The sequence below is a fragment of the Helianthus annuus genome, chromosome 2 (genome assembly GCF_002127325.2).
Source record: "Helianthus annuus cultivar XRQ/B chromosome 2, HanXRQr2.0-SUNRISE, whole genome shotgun sequence".
In the NCBI taxonomy this organism is placed as follows: domain Eukaryota; kingdom Viridiplantae; phylum Streptophyta; class Magnoliopsida; order Asterales; family Asteraceae; genus Helianthus; species Helianthus annuus.
The window spans coordinates 170,812,225-170,832,818 of record NC_035434.2 but is presented as its reverse complement, the minus strand read 5'-3'; the positions used below and the strand labels follow the sequence as shown (position 1 = coordinate 170,832,818).

At 32.4% G+C, this 20,594-nt stretch overlaps 1 protein-coding gene across 2 annotated transcripts in view; it reads right to left on the bottom strand.

The window, feature by feature from the left end:
* The window catches only part of LOC110927193 (probable disease resistance protein At4g27220), a 29,216-nt gene extending 21,246 nt beyond the window's left edge, over positions 1–7,970 (bottom strand). For both annotated transcript variants that reach the window (XM_022170817.2, XM_035985745.1), the window contains exon 1: positions 7,912–7,970. The gene's annotated coding sequence lies outside the window, so the exon portion shown is untranslated. The remainder of the gene's footprint in view (positions 1–7,911) is intronic.
* Between the last annotated feature and the right edge of the window lie 12,624 nt (positions 7,971–20,594).

Here is a 20,594-nt window from a genome sequence, read left to right as displayed (position 1 = left end):
AAAAGTATTTATTTTTAATATAATTTATTCTATCTTTTTTTTTTGTTTATTTGTATTTTTATAATGAGGGCATTAATTATTGAGAAAACAAGTAAAAGTTAAAATACATTATATGTAACTGATCATAAATATAAAATACCTACTTTGTAATAAAATTTTATTATTATAGAGAAAGTTCACAGTTATGTTCAAAATTACTAAGTACTTCAATATGCAAATAAAAAAAAAAAAGTAGAGGGACTTTTATAAAGAAAAAGATAAACTTTGTTTTTTTATGGTAATTGCCCAAAGTTAAACTAAGAACTAATTTTTTCCTAAAAACGATTTTCAAGGACTTCGATACTAGCTCAAATGAACTTTGATGAAACTCATTCCAACAAGCTTCGAGTGAGCCGTAAACTTTTTGACCAACATAATCACCATCTAACTTTTCACTCCCAACATCTTCTCACAACACACCTTTTTTACTAACCATCACACCACTTACGGTTCAAGGCATAATAAAAGATTGCGGTTCAAGGCATAATAAGAATAGCGTGTTGGAGTATTTGGAGGGTTAGGAATAATTTGGTGTTCTCAAATAAACCGGTGAGAATAGATAGCATCACTAGCGAGATTAAGGCGTCGAGTTTTCTGTGGTGGTCGAATAGATCTAAGTTTAAAGGTATAGAGTGGAGGGATTGGTGTGCGTTTGTAAATATGTAATAGTTGTGGTTTTTTGGTTGTAGTTGTTTCGGTCGGCCCGGTTTGGGCCGGCTAGTTTGTGAATGAAGTTTACCTTTCAAAAAAAAAACACCACTTACGGTGCGCCTACCTAACATTTGATCAAGATTGATTGGTTGGAAAAGAAAGCGGCCTCTAGCCTTTTATCGAGTGAAGAAAAGAGATCTAGGATCGATCTTCGGCTTCAAGTTAGTAAATTGGAATCTAAGAAGTCGGCGGATCTTTTCCAGAAAGCCAGAATTAATTGGCTGCGATTTGGTGATGATAACACCAGATTCTTCCATAAAGCGATCTCAATTAACTTGGCCAGAAACAGAATTAATTGCTTGTCGTTTAATGGCTCTTTAGTTTCAGATCCGATGGTGCTAAAGGAGGCCATTAGAGGCTGGTTTAAAAAGCAATTTGCTGAGCCCATAAGAAGAAGGGCCGATTTCGATAATGTTGGTCTTCCCCGTGTTTCTGATCATTTGGGCCAAGCTCTTTGTGAAGGGTTCTCGGAATCTGAAGTCTTTTTAGCTATTAAGTGTTGTGATGGTAGTAAGTCTCCGGGGCCGGATAGATTTTCCCTTAAATTCTTCATTTTTTTCTGGGGAAAGGTTAAACCGTGGATATTGGGTATGATGAGCGAGTTTCATTCTTCGGGCACTATTAGCAAAGGATGTAATTCCTCCTTTGTTGCTTTAATCCCTAAAAGTAGTGATCCGATTGAGCTGGCCAATTTTCGCCCCATTTCTCTTGTCGGATCGCTGTACAAAATCATAGCTAAGGTGTTGGCCAACCGTTTGAAGCCGGTGATCAATAACTTAGTGTCTTATACTCAATCGGCTTTTGTGGGAGATCGTTATATTCTCGATGAGCCTCTTATTGTGGGAGAAACGGTGGCGTGGGCGAAGAAGTCGAAAAAGAAACTTTTAATTTTTAAAGTGGATTTTGCTTAGGCATATGACACTTTAAATTGGACATTTCTGCTTAGGATGATGGAAAAGATGAATTTCCCTCAGAAATGGAAATGGATTGGCTGGATTAAAGGATGTTTACAATCGGGTATGGGCTTTATTTTGGTGAATGGTTCGCCTACCGCGGAATTCAAGTTTAAAAGAGGATTAAGGCAAGGTGATCCCCTCTCCCCGTTCCTTTTTGTCATAGCTATGGAGATTATCCCTTTGCTTTTGAACAGGGCATGCAGTCAGGGTTTGTTTCATGGGTGCCAGCTCCCTAACGGCGGTCCCTATATTTCTCACCTCTGTTATGCAGATGATGTTCTGTTTATAGGGGAATGGTCGGAACTAAACATTCTAGCTTTAAATCGGTTATTGAGATGGCTCAGTCTTGTCACTGGTCTTAAAGTCAATCGAAATAAAAGCAAATTATATGGGACTAACGTCCCAGACTCGGAGGTTGCCTATTTTGCTTCTTTGGTGAAGTGCGAAGCTGGTTGTCTTCCCTTTATGTAGTATTCCTATTGGGGTGAATATGAAACGTGCTAAGTACTGGAAACTGGTGTTGGAGAGGTTTTCGGCTAAGCTTTCTAAGTGGAAAGCTAATCATCTTTCCTTTACAGGTCGTATGACTCTTGCAAAATCGGTTCTTGGCAGCCTTCCCTCGTATTTCTTATCCCTATTTGCAGCCCTGAAGTTCATTATTCATAGGTTGGAGAAGATCGGAAGGGGCTTTGTATGGAGTAAGTCGAGTTCGAGTCACAAGATGAGATGGATCCGTTGGGAGTTTATCATGAAAGCTAAAAAGAGGGGAGGTATGGGTCTCGGGGCCATTCAAAATTTCAACTGGGCTATGCTTGCTAAGTGGTGGTGGAGGTATAACTCGGATCCTAATCAACTTTGGGCCCAAGTGATTGGAGCGATTCATAGAGGGAATGCTAGTGTTATCCCGCCGGATATCCCGGTGAAGAAGTCTTTTTCAGGAATCTGGAAAGATATTGGCTCGGTGGCTTCGTCGTTGGCTAAAGTGGGTATCAATATTAAGGACTTTCTGATCCGAGATGGTGTCTCTTGGAAGTGGCGGTCGGTAACTAATGGAGCCTTTTCTATTAATCAGGTTCGATTGGATATAGAGTCTTTTAATGGGGTAGTTGATAACAATCAGTTGGTTTTTTATTATCCTTCTAAAGTGAACTACCTCCTGTGGAGAGGGATGTTGGGCAAGGTTGCTTCTAGAGTGGGTTTGAGCCGTGGGGAGTTCATATAGCAGATGTCTCTTGTCCGCGATGTGGCATGTGCGAAGAGGAACCAGACCATATTTTTGTTAACTGCCTTTGGGCAAGAAGCATATGGTGGAATATTATAGTCTGGATGAGTATATTTTTCCTGCCGATGTTCACTCTTTGGAGGAGCTTATTTCTTTTCTTCTTAGTCGGCCGGGTGGGAGAAGATGGAAAAGGATTGTTTACATGGTCACTTTGGAAACGGTTTGGAGGATTTGGAAGGCGAGAAATGAGATGATTTTTGAAGCCCGCTTCATTCCGGTTCAGGCTACTGTGGAGTTAATCAAAAGGACGCCTTTTTATGGATGGGGAATCGCTCAAAGCTTCAAGATCTGGATTTGGGTCAAATGGAAGTCTTTCGATATTTTGGACCTCTTGTAATCTTTTCTTTTGTTCCCTGTCTGTTGATTTTGGTCATTTTTCGTTTTTGTATCCTCAGCTTTTTGTTGGCTCTTTATATATATATAAAGTGATTTTGCCGTTAAAAAAAAGCATAACATGCAAATTCTAATAAATTTGTGTGTATTTAATTACTATATGATTTTTATTCAATATTACAATTAAAACAATCTATTGTATATTATATTCTTATTTATTTTATAGAGTGAATTTCAAGTTTTGTCCTTTATCTTTAGGCCACTTTGCAAGTTTTGTCCTTTATGTTTAAATTTGACGAGTTTTGTCCTTTATGTTTAAAAATCAAGCACGTTTTACCCTTTATGTTTAAAAATCAAACACATTTTGTCCTTTATGTTTAAAAAATCAAGCACGTTTTGTCCTTAAAAATAAATCATAAAGGACAAAACGTGCTTGATTTTTAAACATAAAGGACAAAACTCGTCAAATTTAAACAAAAAGGACAAAACTTGCAAAGTGGCCTAAAGATAAAGGACAAAACTTGAAATTCACTCTATTTTATATTTTTAATAAGTTTTTTTTTTTTTGGGTAAAGTATTTTTAATAAATTATAAGCTAGGTAAAGTGTGTAAAGAAATAGAAGTAGAAAGTTTGTGAATTGGTTTCTACAAAAAAAAAAAAAAAAAACAGTAGGATTTCTGTGTTTTGCAACAGATTTTCGATCAGTATCAGTTTGGATCACTACATTAGCGGTTTGGTTTGTTACGGTATCGGTATGAGATAGATATTCAGTATGGTAACCGAAAGATATAACCTTGATGGGAAATCAACACATGTTTTACATCAATCGAAAACTAATAAACAAATACAAGTACTAATACCAATGTTATGTGGCATTTATCAACTCTATTCGCTACTTACGTTACCGCATCGGCACTCACTATAGCGTATATACTGCCTCATCGAGGCAACCATAAAAAATGAATATGGTACTGACGTTGTTTGGACGATTTCGAAAAAAGAAAATGTCCCAACTATATTTCGAATTGTAGATAAAAAAATATGCTTGAGACAACTATGTATTTAAAACTATAAAATATTATATTATATTACTAAGTTAGTCATGCTTACAAGAACGTAAAAACAATTATGATAGTGGTGCTTATATTCTTCGTACGCTATTAGCCTCTTTTTGAAAATAAACTATATTGGGCGTTATCGCATATAAAAATAAGCATGTAATAACGGTATATTTGAAATCTATAAGGTTTTAAATTATATTACTAATATAATGAAATGGGTAAGCACCTTTTAATATCATGTACGTTTGTGCTTCGATCACTTTTACGTTACAATTTGCAACTTGGTTTCGAGTAAAATTTATATATAAACGTTTATAAAAATAAGCATGTCATAAAACATACTGAAGTTTATAACACAACATATCTTTAAAACTATAAATGATGAACAAACTGTGCTCAAAAGTAATTTATTAGAATTATATAAAAAAAAAGAGAGAAAAGAAAACAAACCCACCTCAATAGGATTTTAGTTAGTATATATAACTAATATTTAAGACTATGCTTCATAGCGGGACTGTTAAACTTAAACTGAACACAAATTAGATGTAAAAACGTTGAACCATGCACGTACAGCGTGTTAACGCGTAAAAGTTAGACCAACACATAAAACATAGAAAATAATAACTAGGTCGACTTACGACCACACATTGCGATTAGGCTCTTAAACCGCAAAGGAAAAAATAACGTAAAAACTTTAAACCATACACGCGTGTTGCAGCATGTTAATTCACAAATTTTAGACTAAAACGTAAATTGACAAATTTATTAAAGGTAAAAAGTATAAAGGAATAAAATTGAAAGTGAAAAAGTGTTATGGTAAAAATTAAAAAATGTGTTTTGACAAAGTTGTAAAAGAAGGAAAGTATAAGGATTAAAAGTGTAACAAAATTGAATTAGTAACGTTTACTCACGAATCAACCTTAGTGATTAATATATAGTTAAGTAGGTTAGAACCTTGTGTATTACACGGGTTGAATAAATGTAATTTTATATACTAAATAAAAAAAATATTTTTAAAAATCTCGTTTATTACATGGGTTGAATAAATGTAATTTTATATACCAAATAATAAACAATATATATTTAAAAATCTCGTTTATTACATGGGTTTAATAAATGTAATTTTATATATTGAATAATAAAAAAAGTTATATTTTTAAAAACTCCGTGTATTACACGAGTTGCATAAATGTAATTTTGTATAATAAAAAATAAAAATGTTATATCTTTAAAAAATCTCACAGTTTGAATGAATCTAATAAAATTTATATCTTTTAAAAACTAACAGATATACTCGATATACGATGGATGGGGTGATTGCGGTGATGATTCTTATAAATGTCACGTAATCATCCATATTTTAGTTGAGAGTTGAACACGAAAATAAAAGTATAGAACCAATAAACATTAAGTAATATTTTTGTTTACCCATTTTAAACATTTTTAAATAGGTTCTACCATTAACTAATTTAGTTTAATAAAATAAATAAATCATTTACATTATATTAATTTATATTTAGCGTACATATTTTGTTAATTTTAGGATAAATAATTTTGAAATCTGATAAATATTTTAAAATGTTATATTATCTCCTATACGAATTGTTTAAATATATATTAAATTTAATTTTATAATTATCTTTTAATTGATATTAATTATCTATAGAAAATATATGACTTCAATGAATAAGATTGTCCTCCTATTGGTTTTGTTGTATTATATAGTATAGATTTTGATTTTGTTATTTTTTATTTATTTTTAAAATTATAATGTTTTTAATTAATATTTTTTCATCTATACCTTTTATAATTTTCTTAACTACCTATTTATTTTATTTTGTATACCAATCAAATGTCAAATCCAATTAGATGTGATCGGCTATGTTTTATTGAGTTTTTTTACTAAAGTGGTGTTGGTGAAAAAAGTATTTACCAAAATAATTTTGTTTCAAAAATATTTACCAAAATAGTGTTTTATCTTATTTTATTAATTTCTCACTCCTAATCTAATTGGATAACATCATTTCAAAACTATTTACCAAAATAGTGTTTTATCTTATTTTATTAATTTCTCACTCCTAATCTAATAGGATAACATCTTTTTATATTAAAGAATCCATGTAAGATAAAATTTAAAAGAACCATACAAAATAAATTTCCAACATATAAAATAAGATACCATTATAATAAGTTGATTGAGACTTATAAAAAGGAAAAAGATTATTGTGAGTCTGTTAATAAAAAATATAATGGCTGATTATCCAAATCAAATTCCAAATTTGAATCAAATTCAAACTATGAATTTCAAACCGACCTATTATTCGATTATTTTCTTTTTGTGTTGATATAAATAATACATATAATTAGTTATTGATTTGTTGTTGCTCATTGTTTTCTAAAACTATAACAAGTGATAAAAAACATTAAAACAAATCAATTTCTTAGAGTTTCGAAAAAAAAATCTTCTAATTTATTTTCAAATGTGAAGTCTCAAAGGTCTTGAAAGTATTTAAAGTTAATCATTTAATTTTTTTAATAAAAAATGATTAAGTCAAATTTTAGTTAATAAAGTGAAGCTAACAAATGAAATTAGGAGTAGAAACCATTAAATAGAGATAAAATACCATTTTAGTAAATACTTTTGAAACAACACTATTATGATAAATATTTTTTCCACCAACACCACTTTAGAAAAAAAACTCATGTTTTATTCAATGGTGGCGGGGCAACTTCATTCATTTACTTTATATTTTATATATATATTCCGATGTAATTTCTTTTTGTCATTTAATTTCTATTTTAATTGATGTAATTTTCTTTTGGAGAGTTAATTAATAACTAAAAAAAATTAAAATAGTATAACTGAAAGGAAAATAGGCATACGGGGCCTGTGTTTTAATTTGTGGATCTATTGTGTCAGAGGGCTCTTTAGTTATGACAAAGTATGCTAAACCTCTTGACATCCACAAATAATTCACACCTTTTAAAGATAATTGTTGGGAAACACAAAACTGAAACAAGAAAAAAAACAAAGAACAAGCAACTAAAAGTAGTTAGAACAGGAATTAAATTCAATAACATCAAAGAACCACAATGAAAAATCAACTACACCTTTGATTGATGGTCTAACCAACAGAAATTAAAACAAAAACGAAAACTGATTAGATGATTATGATGAAAACACAGCTGAGGTATTAACTGGGTTCGCGCTAGAAATTAAACCAACAGAAATTAAAACAAAAATCAACTACACCTTTGTTGGGTATATATGTAACTAGATTTTAAAATAAACGGATATATGTAATTACCCCAGATTATAATAAAGTTAAAAACAAAGAAATAAACACATCCATGGTAACAGATCTTAGTGTTTTTTAACACATCTAGTTTAACATATACTGTGCTCTTATACAAATGAATGAAGTGTGTGGGTTGTTGTTTAGAAATCACATAATGACCTAGCATAGAATTGAATCAAGAAAAGACAGAAATAAATATATACATATAGCTAATTGATCAAGAAAATACCTCTCTTTTGCTTGCGATCTTCTTCTTCAAAATCTCTTGACAATAAGGCTGGAAAGTGTATACACAAACAAAAGGATTAGTGGGGTTTATAAATTATAATAGTAAGAGTAAGTTACATGTTTGGTCCTTGTGGTTTAAACCAAAGTTTGGTTTTAATCTGTGTGCTTATTTTTTGCATTGGCAGTCCTCAAGGTATTTATTTCTTGCATTTCTAGTTCAAATCGCTAATGGAGTTAGTTTTAAATATTAGTTGAAGGGCAATTTAGCTTAAGAGTTAATAACATGGTTGGTCCGTATTATTGCACATGTGCATTACAATTTTTATATATATATATATATATAAAGTAGCGAATTTAATATTAAAAATTGTAAAAAAAATATTTAGTATATTTTTTAGGCTTTTTTAGTTAATTTATTGGTTTTCTCATTTAAAGTAGTTTTTTCATGATCAATCCCCTATATATATATATATATATATATATATATATATATATATAGGACAAAGATCCGTTAGGAACCACCCCTTATTGCGAGAACCGCGAGAACCAGTGTGAACACAAACAGTAATTCCTAAAAAAATCTAAAAAACACCCAAAAAATTTTTTTTTATTTTTTTACTATTTTTTTTGAAAAAATCGCTATATTTTGTTAATAAAAAAATAAAAAAAAAATTTCAAAAAAAAAAAAAAAATTCGAGTACCAGTTATCCATGCACATGTGCATATGTGTCGTTTCTTTGTCAAATTCCGTAATTCATTACAAATAATAGTCAATTGCACTTTCATTTACACTACTACGTATAATACACTATCTTTTACATTACCAATGTTAGAAATGCACATGTGCATCTATATGTATCAACAGGAAATAAGGTGTTTTGGTACACTACTTTCTCTTTCATCTATCATTCCATCCATAATACACAAGCATGCACATGTGCATTTCTGTCATTTCTTTGACAAATTCCGTAATTCATTACATATATTAGACAATTGCACTTTCATTTACACTACCATATGTAATACACTACTTTTTACATTACCAATATTAGAAATGCACATGTGCATTATATGTATCAACATGAAATAAGGTGTTTTGGTACACCACTTTGAATACACTTTCCCTTTCATCTATCATACCATCCATAATACACTACCATTACCTCATACCATCCATAATACAATACCATTACGTCCTACCATCCATAATACAATACCATTAACAATATTTTCACTTTATTACATGTATGTAAACACCATTTATACCATCCAATCAACATATTACATAAAAAATTGACAACTATAACCAAACCATCAACCACTAGATATAACTAACCAAAAAACATGTAGATGGGTCTACTTCTCCATTCAAAATCACAAACTTTTTGTACCAAAACACGTTATATCATGGTTATACCTAATTATGCACATGTGCATTTTGAATATTGGTAATGTAAAAAGTAGTGTATTACTAATGGTATTGTAAATTAAAGTGCAATTGTCTATTCCTGATAATGTATTACCGAATTTGTTGAAGTAATGATACATATGCACATGTGCATGGATAACTGTTACTCGAAAAAAAAAGTTTTTTTTTTTTTTTTTATGGAACGAAATATAGCGATTTTTTGTTAAAAATATTAAAAAAAATAAAAAAAAATTTTCAGTGCTTTTTTGATTTTTTTTAGATTTTATTTTGTGTTCACATTGGTTCTCGCGGTTCTCGCAATAAGGGTGGTTCTCGCATGAACCTTACCCTATATATATATATATATATTACATATGTTGTGAAGCATAGTCAAGCATTTGAGGTAGGATAAATTCATTAACCTCAAGAGTTCATCATTACATAAAATCACCAACATTGCTGATGATTAGGATGGTCATGAATACAATAAGGAAATGCATAAGTAAAACTAACTATTTGCAAAGTGACCAAGTGAGGGGTGGTGGAAGTTTAGTTGTAGAACCAAGGTTCTCAACAATATCATACATAACCTACATGAGTGCTTCCAACATTGTGTGATTGGGGACTTGGTATGGTTTCATTCACTTCATTGTTTTGTAGGTTACTTAGTGAATTACAAGGACAAGAAACAAAGGTATATAAATCTCATGTTTCTGGAAATTAACCACAATCCAAGTCATTCAACATGGAAGCTTGTTGGTGACTTGAATATGTTCCAAAAACAAGTAAAAGAAAGACAAGTATGAAAGTTAAACAAAAATCCCCACTTGGACCTCAAAAATGGTGGTTTACCATACTTGTTTACCTTGGTAAACAAGAGGTAATACTCCTAGAGGTCTCCCAAGTGTAAGGAAGAAGAAAACAAGTAAGAAAGCAAGCTAGAGCTAACTTTTTGGACTTATAACTTTCAACCAAAAGTTGAAAATCTTGGAGATTTGAGTGTGTTTGGAAGTGATTTCGATGGGTTGAAAGAGTTTAGAAGATGTCAGGGGATGGTATTTATAAGTGGGATTAGGGTTTGGGTGTTAAATGAAGATGATTGGGAGTTAGGAGGATGTAATGGTTCAATATCAAACAATTTCACGTTTTTTTGTTGCAGCGACGCTCCATGCAGACAACAAGGAGGTCCATACGGTCAGCATGGTCCGTCAAAATTACAAAAAAAAAAAAAAAAAAACTTTTTTAGTCCTTTTGAGTTGTTTTGTTGGTTATTTTATGCTATAAACTCAATGTTACGCATGTTTTTGGGGTTTTATGGTGTATGTAAGCATGTATAATAATAAAACACGTATGATTGCATTCCGAAGAAAATATAAACTTGATGTATGACTCAGTTTTGGATAAAAAAATACGTATTTTGTGAATGTTTACGTATGTTGCACGTATAATTTGGCAAAAATAATACAAAATACGATTTTCATTATGATCAAGTCTCGAATTACAAGGGATTGAAATGAAAATACGAATTAGATGAACAATGGAAAAGAAGGAAAAATATGGAACATTATATGGTAAGCTCTTGCCATGGCGTGACGATAAGATCAAAGCGTGGAGGACTTGATTTTATAAATGTAGCTACCTTTGGGAATTGACGCCTCACCGAAGGAACCATAGTCACAAGTAATTTAAACCCCTTTAACTATTTTCTTAGCTAATATTAAACTACAACGGTATATACTTTCCCTACTGATGGGGCAATATCGTTGTGGTTTGATCCGACCTTGCATGGTGTTTCCCTGCTGATTTAAAGAAATATGGTCGAGTGTTTGAGGGTCCTTAAAAAAGAACTACACTTTATACATTAACAAATACAGTTTCTCGTCTAACAATCCAGACCTTGTTGTCCATGGTAAGGTTTAGTCAACGAAGCACCAAGAGGTAAACATATGCCAAACACCTTTTTCCTTATTATTGATCACAAACCTTTTTATTTATTTCTTTATATTATTTTTAGCCATTTTTAACTCTTTAGTTTTGGTTTGACTAGTTGTTGACGAAGACTCGATACTAAAAGTTGTTGTATCCTTGGACGACCTCAATATCTAACCATTACTATATTACGCCAACGATGGGTGCACTTCCCAACCTGAATTGTAGTGTGATCATATTTTATTGTGTTTTTATTAATATTAAAACTTGAACTAGTGTATAAAACGGCTAAAAATATACCACTTTTTATATACACGCCACAACACGTCAGATAGTAAATTCTACTTCAAAGGATGCGTTTGTGGTGATATGTTCGGACTCCGCCGAAGGCAGTGAAGTCTCTTGGGTTCGAGAATCTATGTGTTTTATTTCTTGTTACCCATTATTAGTCCCTGAATCATCAGGATCAATAATTTTAATCAATCCAAAGATAAAGACATATGTGAGTAATGAAATCGAGCTATAAGAACAAGAAGAAGAACAAATATGTGTGTATTCAATTCAATCGTCATGGATTACATATCGACATTCGCTGGTTTTGCCATGACTGGGTCTGTGATTACCGTATTGGAGTTGTCGGGAACTTCAATGGGCCTGTGACTGGGTCTGTGATAACCGTATTGGAGTTGTCGGGAACTTCATTCACTGGTTTTGCCATGACTGGGTCTGTGATGACCGTATTGGAGTTGTCGGTAACTAATGAGAAGGTCTGCTGCAACTAGGTGGATTAGTTGAATTATAGCTTGTTCTCAGGAACCGGAAGCTCGGAGGACTTCTGGTAATTTGAAATCTTAGCTTGTTCTTGGAATTGAGGGCTTAGAGGATTTCTATTGTTAAATATAACCGAGTAGTGGAAAAATGGGTTACTATGTGCTTGATGGCAGTTAGAGTATTCGTAAGGCCTTCGACTAAGAAATTGTTGGGCTGTGAAGGCATTGGGGCCTATTTTGATTAGAATTGGGATGCCTACTTTGGATGTCTTGGCGCCTAAGTTGTTAAACCTATTGTTCTATATATACATATATTTTCGGTCTTATATTGTAATCTTTGGCATTTTTCGCTTGATGAAATAATCTAGTTGCAGTACGTGGACGTAGGTCTTCCACTAGGAACAAGCCATGTAAAATATTGTGTCGTGTTTATTATTTTCTATTTATTGCATGTTTAACGTGTGTGCACATGTGTGTTGGTTCCGTTGCGCCACTTAATACATAACAGGGCATGTTCAATGAACCTTATTCTCTCCTAGTTGCCAATGTACTCCATGGTGGTTCTACGGCCAATGCTAACATATACTTCACCACCAACGGATTAATGATGGTACGAGTGGTATCCACCAAATCATGTAAATGATAATCATGATCAATACTTCACTATCAACGAATTAGATACCAAAACCTCTATTTACATCTTTGATTCTAGACATCTAGGTTTCAATCGACTTAGCAAAAGGGGGCAACATAACGACGACTAGATATTTGACGCAATGGGTGTGATGGGCATCGGCCGGAGTTCAGTCACGAAGGGTGCTTCAAATTCACCGAACTGGTGCATGGTGTGGGGGCAACTGGCGTGGGGAGATGTCGATCGGTAATTCACGAGAGATTTGGTAGTTTTTGCCTTTTATCAAATTACACAAATGGACCCTATATTAAGTTTTTGAGCTATAGTCAGACCAAAGCATATAATAAAGTTGAGTCTCTTTCCATTAAAGAAAATTGTTTTAAACGCTATAGTTATACACCACATACCTCACCATCAACAATCCCAAGCCAAAATTACCTACATATAAATTATTATTATTTTTTTTAATTTGAAGCTTAAGAGCCCAAGCCTCTTGCTTTATTTCACGTCTTCTTAAGCAACCCCTGATGGTTATAAAAGTAAACGTAGAAATTATTCGAAAGTTTATATAAAGATACGATACCTTTTAAAAGATTAAAACGTCGTAACGTGTAATCCGTTAAAAACCTCGAAGAATAAAAACCAAGAAAATAGACAATTTGGAAAACCATAAGATGCAAAAGAGAATGAAAAATTTAACGTTGGAATGCTAACACAAACCGTTACGTTGTGTTGGACGTAAACGGACTCAATGGGACAACGAAGTTGATGTTATTCAAAAGTTAAACCTTTTAAAATTTTCAAAACGTTGAAATGTTGAATCGTTAAAAGTAACTCAATGAATATAAAATAAAACAATAAAATAAATCTAGAAAAATTCAAAGAATACGAAACATTCAAATGTTGTGGGTTCAGCTGGTGCATGTGAAAGCGAGTAATTGAGGAAAACAACGTGGGCATTGGCTTGGCAGCTAGCTTAATTTCAAATGCATGCCTTATTTTTTATTCATGCATTATTGAGTCATTGTTTTAATCTTTGAGTCATTGTATAATATATAGAGTAATACGTGTTTTATCCTATTTAGGTTCTACGTCAGTTTTTTTCTATTTTATTCTCCACTTAGGGTATACGGGGTCGATGCGGCAAAGCTTTGCCACGAGGGGAGAGTGCCGCCATTAAAATTTTGCCGTGGGGGAGAAGTTTTGTCGTGAACATTTGCCGCTTGCGGTGAAGGTTTGGGAGAGGGGATAAAGGTGGGGCCCACTAGTATTGAATCAATCATGCCTTTTTGTTTTCTTTTTTTAAATGGTTTGATGAAACCACCTCATTACTCACAACCATTTTCAAAATATTATTAATATTAATTTATATATTTATCATTATATTTTCTCACTCCTTACTCACAACCACTTCCAAAATTAATCACTATAAAGAAGCAACCTAACTATGCATGTATGTGTTGTAATGTAAGCTTTGGGAGTCTTTCAAAAAAAATGGAAATTTTCCTTTTCAACCCTAAAGTTTTAATGTTTGAAAATTTAAATTTAAACTTTTAAAATCTTTGTTTCCTTTTTAACCCTAAAGTTTTAATCTTTAACAATTTACCCTAAAGTTTTATTCTTTGACAATTTAAGTTTAAAATTTTTAATCTTTGTTTCATTTTTAACCCTAAAGTTTTAATCTTTGAAAATTAAACACTATAAAGAAGCAACCTAACTATGCATGTATGTGTTGTAATGTAAGCTTTGGGAGTCTTTAAAAAATGGAAATTATCCATTCTTTGTAACGTAAGCAACCTAATTATCCATGTATGTGTTTAATCTTTGATAATTTAAATTTAAAGTTTTAATCTTTGTTAATTTAACCCTTTTGATTAATTTGAATTTTTACTTTTAATTCAAAAGTTTCCATCTTTCGCGATCTTACCACTTTGATTTTTTTTACTTATGTGTTGTAATCTTGGCTTTGGAGGTTTTCCAAAGAAAAAATTGTGATGCATATGGTTGTTGTAACCTTGGCTTTGAGGTTTTACAAAAAAAAAATTGATATTTTTACTTTTCACCCATAAGTATTTCATAAATTACTTTTAACCCAAAACTATTTGTTTTTTTTTACTTTTAACACAAAATTTTTTATCTTTTGCAATCTATGCTCACAACTTTTTTTACTTTCAACTTAGGTCCTTTATAGTTTTCATCTTCCGCAAATTTTTCGCTTTATGCTTCGTTCTAAATTTTGTGACTTAACACATCGCAACATGCGTCTTTGGTTTAGCGTTTTTACGTTTCGTTATAAATTTTGCGAGTTAACACGACGCAATGTGCGTGTGTGGGTGAACGTTTTTACATCGTCTATTTTTTCCCGTTTGACAGGTTCAACATAACGTGCGCGTCCTAAATCGACTTAGTTATAACTAAAGAATCCCCGCCGCATTGCGGCAGGCCGTAATTCTAGTTATTAGAAAAATTATAAGGAAGAACAACGTTTCCCATATATTTTCTGTTTCCTCCACTCACAACAATTTCTTAAAATACATGTAACTCACAAATATATAGGGAACCATTGTAAATACTCTAATAAAGAGGAATAGTTTCTCTATATAGGTAGGGGCGGACCGACCCATAACCGTGGGTGGACGGGCGCACACTTTCAAAAAAAAAATAGTGTTAAATTTCGTCGAAAACCCCGACCGCACCCCTTGGATTTTTACAACCTTTTCAACCCCCCCCCCCCTAAAAAGTATTTTGAATTTAAAAAAAATAAACACTGATTATTATGAGTATATAAAAGTATATAACACAATTTATATAATTATTTGTTAATGAGTTATTCACTTAATTACTTAACTCAATCTACAATCTAATTTTATTAACCCAACTACCCAAAACCAACCCAAAGATTTTGATCTAAATAAAATAACCCAAACCAACCCACCCATTCAACTTCCAAAAGACGCCCAATGACTCATGACCGAACAAGCTTTTTGGCCTGAAAATTCAAAATTCCGGCAGTTCCGACCATTATTACGCCGGAATTCCGACTTAGAACGACTATCCTTTCTTTATGGATTTTCTTTGTTGTTTTGTGTGGTAATTAGGAGAAAATATGGATGTATAAGAGTTTGATATTTTTATGTTTCTTTGATGTTTTTTGGTTGTTCTAGACTTGTAGTTAATGATTTTGTTGTTTTATTTAAAACTTTGTTTGTTTTATTGATGTTTTCGCGGCAATGAAGAACGTGAAGACGAAGAACGTGAAGACCGACTTACGTAATCGGATTGACGATGAGAATCTAAGTGATAGTTGTATATGTTATATTAGAAAAAGATTAGACACTTCTGGTAAAAAGAAAATAGAGTAATAAGCAGTGTTTCTTCGCCTTATTTTGCACTAGATAGCACACATGTAGCTCCATTTAAATCATTCTGATAAAATCGATTTGAAACCCATTAAGTTCACAAATGGAAGTGGTTAAAAAATGTAAAAAAACTTTGGTGGTTCTATGACAAATTCTGATTCTTCAAGTATTATATCAAACCGATTTTTCAAGACCTAAACAATATGCATTCAGGTAATAAGACTCAGGTGCTAAAGTCTTAACATTTTGTTGAAAGTTTTATAGTTAGACTTTGTTATTATCATGACTACAGATCCATAAATTGAGTATTACTTGGTTTTACTTTTTTATGTAATGCATGATATTTATATCAAGTTCAGGTTAATACGGTTCGGGTTCTGTTAAAAACGCCATCCTTAATTGTAAGATGTTAAAATAGATAATAAAACAAAAGGGGTTATTAGTTAAAATTGCAAATAAAAAAGAGAAGGAAACAATAAAAATTATATAGAGATAAGAATAGAGAATAACTTGGGTGTCTCAGTTAGGTTCGAGAAAATTCGATTTCTATCGAAAACTGTTTAGATAATACTAACTAGGAATTACCCCCCCTGAGTTTTAGGGGCCCTGATCCTGATTCCGATTGTTCTGAAACTTTCAGGGTTTGTGTAGAATTACTTGGGTGTCTCAGTTAGGTTTTCCTATTGAATAAGATAATATAATAAATAATAGTTTTGTCGAGGGTTGTTACATCCTCCCCACCTTAATAAAAATCTCGTCCTCGAGATTTACTGGAAGGGATGTGCTTTATTTCGGACTCCAGCTCCCAAGTGTATTCTGGCTCTCTCTTTGAATTCCACTTGACTTTGACCAACCCAGTCGTTTATGTTTGAGGAATTTGACTTTTCGATCTTCGATAACCAGTGGTTTCTCTATGAATTTTAATTTTTTTCATTTATCTCTATATTTTGAAGAGGTACTACCAGGGATTTGTCTGATAGACATTTCTTGAGATGGGATATATGAAATATATCATGTATTCTAGCTAATTCTTCTGGTAGTTGTAACTGGTAAGCTACTGGTCCTATTCGTTGAATCACAGGGAATGGTCCAACGTATCTCGGACTTAGCTTTCCTTTCTTACCGAATCGTACTATATCTTTCCAAGGAGAAACTTTTAAAAGTACCTTATCTCCTATATGAAATTCTAAAGGTTTATGATGATTATCTGCATAGCTCTTCTGACGATCTCGAGCTGTTTTCAGTCTTTCCTTGATTTGAGTTATTTTGTCAGGGGTTTCTTGTAAAATTTTAGGATCTGATAATTAACTTTCTCCTATTTCTGCTTAACAAACTGGGGTTTTGCACTTGCGTCTGTACAGTGCTTCGAATGGGACAGTTTCGATACTTGAATGATAATTATTGCTATAGGAGAATTCTAATTAAGGTTAAGTGGTTATCCTACTTGAATGGTTATCACACATGCTTGCAGCATGTCTTCCAAGGTTTTGAATGATTCTTTTACTTTGTCCGTCTGTTTGGGGATGATAAGTTGTACTTAAATTTAGTCGTGTTTTCATTGCTATTTGGAAACTTGTTCCAGAAATGAAAAGTGAAACGACTATTTCTGTCCGATACAACGGAGAGTGGAACTCTATGTAAGGATACTGTTTTATTTTTGTACAACTGGGTTAACCTTTCTATGCTAAAGGTTTCTTTCATAGTTTAGAAGATGAGCTGATTTGGGTAAATCGATCCATGATTACTCAAATCGTTTTATTACCTTTTCTGGTTTTGGGTAACTTAGTAACAAAATCTATTGTTAAGAGTTCCTATTTTCATATAGGCATTTCTAATTGTTGGAGTAATCCTAAAGGTTTCTAGTGCTCTGCCTAAACTTGTGAACAGGTGAGACACTTAGATATATGACTGGCCATGTCCATTTTTTTATTCCTATCTACCAAAAGTTATTTCTTAAATCTTGGTATATCTGATTGTTACCTGGGTACATGGTATACCTAGATCTATCTAGAATCTTATTTCTTAATTTACCCTGCTTAGGTACCCAATTGTTTTCTTAGGGAATCTCCAAATTCTTATTAGTTCCTTGTTTTAATTCTTTGGCTTGTCCTTTCATTCCTTCAGCATTGTCTTCGATTACTGTTTCTTGAACTTTCTTTAGTTGCTTCATTAAATCTAACCGTAGATCTTAATCTAAGAGCATGGACTCACTCTTGCTTTTCATGATACTTATGACTTAAAGCATCTGCAACTACATTTGCTTTTCGTCGTGATACTGGATATCACAGTTGTACTCATTTAGGATTTTCATCCATCTTCTTTGCCTAATGTTTAGTTTGTTTTGCCCAAATACGTATCTTTATCTTTTTGTGATCTGTATTTACAGATAATGTCTCTAAATCTTAAGGGCAAAATTATAGTTCCTAGTTCTCAATCATGAGTTAAAATTTTCCTCGTGCTTTTAAGTGCCTGAAGGCATACGCGATTACCTTTTAGCGTTGCATCAACACACATTCTATTCCTAATTTTGAAGTATCACCATATACTTCAGTTTCTTTTGGCAATGCTAAAATTAAAGCACTTGTTAACCTTTGATTAAATATCTTAAGAGCTTCTTCTTGTCTAGGTCCTCACTCAAACTTAACTATTTTACAGATTTAACTTAGTTAAGGGTTTAGTTATCTTGGAACAATCTTAAATAAATTGTTTATAGTATCCAGTTAAACCTAGAAAACTTCGAATTTTTATGGCTGTTTGCGGAACCCTCTATTTAGTAATTGTTTCTGGTTTAGAAGGATTCACATGGATACCTTCGTGATTTTCCACATGACTTAAGAATTGCACTTCCTGTAGCCAGAATTCATACTTCGAGATCTGGGCGTACAATTTTTTTCTTTTTCTTAACAAAGTTAAGAGTGCATGCAAATGCTTACAATGTTCTTTTTGACTGTTGGAATAAATAAGTATGATAACTTATTTTATATACATTAAATGGTTATTATTGTGGTTGGATATTGGTTAGTGCTGCCTTGTTTAAGCATAGATGATCAGTCCATGCCTAACTAAGGCTAGGCTACTCAATATCTGCTCCTGACAATAACCAGGGTATTTAAAATACTGATATATTATCATAAACTTACATTGGAATAGGAGGTGAATTTGTATATCATTACATGAGTATATGATTGTTTTAAGATTACTTTTATTGAATAAATTAATAAGGCAAATTTAATATAAATAATTTTAAATCCGAGATTAGCGAAATCTTCAGATTTTGTGGAGATGTCACCAGAGGGTGATTGTGATTAAAGAAATATTTTAGTGAAATCGAAGGCCAAAAACATGTTATAGTTTCAAGAGAATCAAGGTGCTTATTGGGATTATTTTGAATTTGAATATGATGGCTTAAAATATCATATGGGACCTGGAATTGAATACGAGTTGTGAGCAATTTAACTGGGTTTGAACAAAACGAGTGGTAATAAGGAAGTTCGGACATCTTTATAACAGAAACCATGGAAAATCGAGTTTTGCAAGAAATTCATTGATTTAAAGAGTCATTGTTTTGTAAAACGAGATTTTACTATGCAAAGATCAACTATAGTGAAATGATATTTGAACTTTTGATTAAACAACAATTGGTATAATGTCCTCCTATGGTCTTCCTAATTTGAATGAACCATAAGTACAATGAACATGTGGATTTACCAAGAAATGTAAAAATTTGCTACTATGAAGGAAATCCTCATGGTATGATGCCTATGAGAAGGAGTAGAAACAGGAGAGTTAACTTACTATAGGCAGAAGTCAGAGTTTTAATAATATAAAAACTTTACTTGGATTTCCGTGTGACACTAGTGTGATGTTATTATGGAAGGTCGAAAAAAATAAAATAGAGAATTTACAAAGGTATGTGATTCCTTTTTGCAGTGTGATTTATGGAACGTACCTTAGCGAGATCTGTGTCGTTGGTAGAATGATATGGCAAGAGTGTTTCTTCCTAATTAGTAGTTTTCTACTGACAGAATTAGTATTGGTGTCATCGTGCCCAATTTATACTTTTCAAAGTTCTTGCCTTGGAAAGTCGTGTGTGATATATTTCAACGTCTGTGGACGTATATTTTAAGGTTCATGTGTTTTCTTGTGCGTTAGCACAACTTTATATGTTTCTTACTTGTGCTTTGTAAATTTTTATACTTTCGATGATATCCCTTCTTTAAAGGGTTCTCATTGTATGAGTTACGAGGTAAATGATCAAACAAAATAATGTTTGATATTGGAAAAGAGATTCCTGATAGAGAATTCTAGACACGGATGCTTGTACTTTATTTCAATTTGTCAATCCGTATGGGTTTTTGGAATTTGCTTATAGATATACCTATCTATATAATCACATATTTCACATGCTGAAATAAACATACCATTTATCAGGTCAATGTATTTAACAGATTCATATTTCCAAGAACCACTCAGGTATTTGGTCATGATACTATTTAGGGAAATCTTGTCACTGATTTGACATATCATTTACCCCGTCTTATCCGGTTCGTGCCGGAGCGGTAATCTCAATATGTCCGGTCAAGC